Genomic DNA, 6279 nt, shown 5'->3' on the forward strand with positions numbered 1-6279 from the left:
TCTCATTTTAAATATAAAATTTAGAATATAATTATAATAATTATTGAGTTCTAACAAAATACTTAATTATCTATATTATATTATAAAACATTTAACAGAAACTCTTAAAATCATTTTTTATGCATGAAATACTATATATTGATGCATATTACTTAAAATTCAATATTACAAATAAATTATGCATAAATACAACTTATTAAAGCTCTATGTTTGAATTCGTGTAACTAACTACAGATAAATGTAAACAAATTGAAGATAAACATCTCATTTTAAAATACAAAAAATCTAAAATATAATTATAATAATTATCAAGTTCTAACAAAATAATTAATTATTATTTTTATAAGAAAATTATATTATTAAACCAAATACAAATTACTTCGTTATTGAACCTAAATCAAATTATAAAAAAAATTGAATTAAAAAATTACACAAAAAATTTGAATTTTAAATAGTTAATTTGATACTAATATCGATATCTTATTGTCAGTTTTTTATGATATCTTCAAATTTATATTTTATTCAAAAATAAAAATATTATCGCTATTTTCAAAATCACATAAGACCATACTATAACATCGACTAGGATAAATAATAAATTGAAATATTAAAATCAAGATGTATCTCGCTGCATTGCGCGAGTAACTTTCTAGTTATATTTACAAACAAATATATTATTAAATCAAAAATAAAATCACTTTGTTATTGAACCTAAATTTAATTATAATAAAAAATTTAATTAAAGGAAATTATATAAAAAATGAGTATTTTTATTTATTTATTTTTTTAATTTCTATGATATCTTTAAATTTATATTTTATTCAAAAAAAAATATTATTGTTTGTTCAAAACCACATAAATTTGTATTATAACATCGAGACAAAAAATAAAATTAAACATTAAAATCGAGATATATCTCGTTGCATTGTGCGAGGATCCTTCTAGTTTTACTCTAACATATTATCTGTATTGTTTAAGGCTTCAACTTCAAAGAATTTTGTAAAACTTTAAACATGAATAGAGAAATATTATAAATTATGAATTTATATAACCAAATATGAATTTTTAAAAACGTTGTATACTACATGATGTTTTTAAATTACTATTACATATAATATGAACAAAAACAAAGTCGATCTTCCTTTGTATATTACAAAGTAAACTACAACTGTTTTTAAGGGGGAAATTTACATGGAATACAACATATTATGAGAATATTCTTCAAAGACTCTATTTGGCGTATACGTAAAGACACCTTCAACATGAATGCTTGATAATAAAAAGTTCAATAAACTTTTTGTTTACAAAGTTATAATATGTTCGTTTTTTGTTCACATAGTTATGATATGTTCTTTGAATTGCATCAGAGACGTAGTGCATTTCCCTAAACGAAGCTTACGTTCATCAAAATAAAAAAACCATTATAAAGTACGATGTGTTCTGACACAATTTACTCTTTTTCAAACGATGTAAAATTACGTGAATTCATGCGTACTACCTTTAAAAATAATGCTTACGTCATGATAAAACGACAACGTCATAGTTTTATTACAAAGAACATTGTTTATATCACATGTACTTGTATTATTCTTTTTTGTCAATTTACAGTGATCAAAATACAGGTTTTCCTTGTAATAAAATAAAAACTTGAGATTCCGTGATAATTTATTAGGAATTTCCTTCGTACTTTTTTCTCGGAACATGAAAATGAGACGGAATAAAAATGTCATAATAAATTACATTGTGTAGGACCATTCATATAGTAAAAATAACATAAAGTTTATACTTAATTACATTTGTGTCCTTGTGGTTTGGTGAAAACCTTGGTTCACCCCTGTGGTTTGATAGAAATTTTGGTTTTGTCCCCGCAGTTCCCGAATTTGTTTTGGATTTGGTCTATAACCCTAACGACCTTTAGATAGGCTATGTTAAGTGACCCCACATGTTAAGCATGTGACAGCAATTTGATAAGTTTACTCTTTTCTTTATTAATTTTTTATAGTACAACCTTGTAATGCAATACGTGCAAAGTCTTTAAGACAATTGCTAGAGTCTATAATCAATAATATTGTTGAGTTTTCCTTCTTTAATATGGTATTGGAGCCCATGGTGCTAAACCCCATTTGCTCTTCATCAATACTTGTAACAACTGCACGCCTCCTGCAAATCAGTTCAAGCAAAAGAACCCCAATAGAGTAAACATCTGATTTTATTGTCAAGTTGCATGTATGGAAATAATGTGGATCCATATACCTAAATGTGCCTTTGGCAAGAGTGCCGACAAGTGTACGTGTCTGGTTCATAGGACCTAACTTGGCCAGCCTAAAGTCGGAATTCCTAGCTGCAAAATTCTTATCCAACAGAATGTTGGAGCTCTTTACATCACGATGTATGATTCCATGTTGAGTGCTCGTGCCTGTGAAGGTAGTCCAATCAATGCGCAGTTCCTTTGCATATTTTGAGCAGTTGCAACCATGATAGAGGAGCACCATCTTTGTGAAGATGGTTTTCAAGGGTCCCCTGCAACATGTATTCGTAAACAAGTGCCATATATATTCCCTTTTTACAGTACCCAATCGATTATACCAGATTACAATGTTGAATCTTAGAAAGCATCTCAAATTTCGGTGTGGAACTCTAGGGCACCTTGACTGGATATGGAATTTGACTTATTGATTGCAACAACAATACTTCAACCATTCTTGACATGAATTTTATAGACCTTAGCAAATGCCCCACCACTAATGACCAGCGCCTCATCGAAGTTTTGGTTTACTAATATATCCGCCTACTCTAAAAGTCGTACATTCTCCTTTTTTTTTTTAAACTATTTTAAATAAAAAATTGAAATAAAAGCAGTTATGGGTGTCTTAATTTTGTTCATAGTGGTTTTGAAATCCATTTCGCTCCATGTGGCTGGTGGAGTCAGCCTTGGTGTATCAAGCTAGGTCTACATTTAAGAAAAAACTTATGTTAAAAAAAAGTGTTAGTTTGCCAATGTTAACCACATAATCATTTATAAGATAAAAGTCATCACTTTTACTATACAAGATTGTTGGCCATAAGAATGACATGGGAAGACTGTTGATAAGTGTATTTTATTTGGTAAGCGCTAACCGAATAAAAGTCATAATACTTGCTTACAGGGTAAGATTCTCGATACTTGTCATTCCTCTTATTCGATAATATTCTCGATCCTTATCATATTAACACGAAAAGTAAGTGGGATGTAAACGTTTGTTCAATTAAGTTGTGTTTGGTACATGAGATAAGACATGACATGACGAGACAAAACTTATTGTCCCACGTTGGGCGCAACATGGGACATGACAAGAACTTACTGTCCCATGTTTGGTGCACATGGGACAGGGACAAAAACAAGAACTGGGAAAAGTTGGGATGACGTGAGACAAAAAAGGTTTTTTATTGTTCCACCAAAATAGGTGGAACAAAATGAGACAAGAATGAGACATGATCTATATTACTAATTAACCTTCGTTTGATATATAACCTCAACATGGTATTTGTTTTAGTGGTCCCCATCGCTAGTCGCGGCCGCTGCCACCACCAGTAGCCATCGTCAGCCACCTCTACATCCTCCCCCACTACAATAACCTCCTCCACACTGTCTATCACCACCTCCACACTGTCTATCACAACCTCCACAACGACCATTGGGCACCGTTCACCAATGTTGCTCACCTCCACCTTCTCTTCTACTACAACAACTTCACTGCACTACCTCCAATCATCGTCGGCCACCAACCACCATTGTCCATTGCCACTACCACTACTACCGTTGGCCACCTCCACTTTCTCCTCTAATACAACAACCTCCTCCACCACCTCCACAACCATCGTCGATCACCGACCAATACCGTTCATTGCCACCACCATTACCACCATGGCCCACCTCACCTCCACCATAATCACCACCACATCTGCCTCCACAATATAAGCTACGACTACCTCCTCCACCACTGTCGACTGCCATCACCACTACTATCCACCATCTTCATGTCCTCCACAACCACCATCGTCCACCAATCAACAACGCTTCTACCTCTACAACCGTTGTTGTTGCAACAATCTTCGCCGTGCTTTCACCAATTGATAAGGATCTTCCAAACTGAATAAAACATAATTTCTCCTTTATATGAATCGAATGTTTTCAAACTACCATTAATTATATAAAAAAATCATACAAATTTGGTAATATTTTGTGTTTATGTATATGAAAAATGTGTAAAAATGTTTATAAATTAAATTATTTACTTTATTAGTATTAATTATAACTATTATATAACATATAAAATTATAAAATAACTTTTAGGGGCAACTTGTCTAGTTCTGTCTTGTCCAGTCTTAGTCGTACCAAACACCAGACAAACATTTGTTCTATTGTCCAGGTCTGTCCAATCCTGCCCTCTTGTCATGCCCAGTTTTATTATGTTCAATCATGTCTGTGTACCAAACACTGCCTTAGTGTTTGGTAAACGGACCCTTAGAATGGTTTATCAAACATAAATTATGTAAACAATTACCGAATAAGCAAGTGCTAACTAAAGAAAATAGGTTCTTAATTTTTACCAAAAAAATATTTCGCTCAACGACAGTTGTAGGTCAAAGTGTGTGGGTAAGAAAAATTAATCTTACTGGATCAGCACCACTTATTTAGTAAAAAAAAGGGTAAATATATAATAAACAAATAAATTTAATTTTTAAGCTAGATGCACATGTGAATGATTTGCATTTTCACTCTCTTTTAATTTTTAAGGTAGATGTACATAACCGGTTTACCCTTTTAAAATGATTTACAAAATTTATGGATCAAATTAGTATTGAATTTTGAGCAAAATGCGCAAATAACAATCTATTTTTACAAATTTCCTTATTATAGTATTGTACTTTCAGCTGTTCTTATTACAACAATGTCCTTTTAAAATAATTTTTATTAGAGCATCGTACTTTCAAAAATTTATCCATCATAGATTGATTAACCTTTTAATTAAATTTGCCCACCATACAAGATTTCTTTGCTACCTCATCGTCCAAGTAGGCTGTCCACATGTACAATAGTCCTGACATGACATTTCTTATTATAGCATTGTACCTTCAAAATTACCTTATTATAGCATCATCAATTTCTATTACAACATTTTTTCTTTTAGTTTTAATGTTTTTATCATTTAACTATTATAAATTTAATCAAATATGTTTACTAAAAATTATAATATCAGAAATTAAACATGTTTACAAGAGATCATTATTTTACGAACAAAAATATTCATAAAAAACCATTTGTTCATCGAGTTCATCGTAAATTTCATGACTTACTTTCTAATGCCAAAAACTAAACAGGTGGAACATATTTTCAAAAAAAAAAAAAAAACCCCATCTTATTCACATTCGTCTAACAATGATATTTGATCAAGTGGAACTGCCTTGTCACAACTACTACCTTCTCCATCTTTCTCGACAATATTTTTTCGTAGGTTGTTCAAAGTTATCATTTCACTTGGCCTCCTTTTTTTCGGGATAAGCTTTGGTCGTGATTCCACTTGAGATGGTTCCTGTTTAAATTAGTGAACAAATTAGTATGCAATTGATATATAAAATTAGTATGAAACTCAAAGATTTCACATTACCTTTTTAACACCCCTTTGTGAACCCGTTCCGCCTCGTGTACCCCCTTCACTGCTTTTTCTCCGAAAAATTAGTCCTAGGCCTGCCTGGTGGTCTGACATCTTTCAATGGTGCATCTTTTTTCTCATTCTTAGATGATCTACTGTTATGACCTGCTTCATTATACTTCGTACATGTCATTCTTCTTCTTTGTCTTTCAATATGTTCTGTTGAAGTCAATAATCTTTCCACTGCATCCCTTCTTCTTTTAAGTTTTGGCCTTCCAGGCAATCTTCTTGGCAACAACGGCAAATGGCTGATGTGATTGGTTTTCGTCCATATTTTGATTCCGTTTAAAGGTCTTAAATAATGATTGTATGACTGAATAAACATGTTTTTTTCTGAAACAATATGGAACATAACTTTCTGGAATCTTGTTTACGTACAAGATCGCAGCTATAGCATGGGCACAAGGCAAACCAAATAGTTGCCACATCCTACAAGTACATGATCTTTCATCTACATCAACTATGAAAGCATTCAATCCACTTTTAACCTCAAAAAGATCACCCCCGCATGGAAGTACATGCCAAAATCTACATGGAAATGAGAAGTTAGTGAGTTTATGAACAATGAGTACTAAAGTATATAAGT

This window comes from Cynara cardunculus, unplaced genomic scaffold (genome assembly GCF_001531365.2).
Source record: "Cynara cardunculus var. scolymus isolate 2C unplaced genomic scaffold, CcrdV1 Un_Scaffold_1804, whole genome shotgun sequence".
Taxonomy (NCBI): Eukaryota; Viridiplantae; Streptophyta; class Magnoliopsida; order Asterales; family Asteraceae; genus Cynara; species Cynara cardunculus.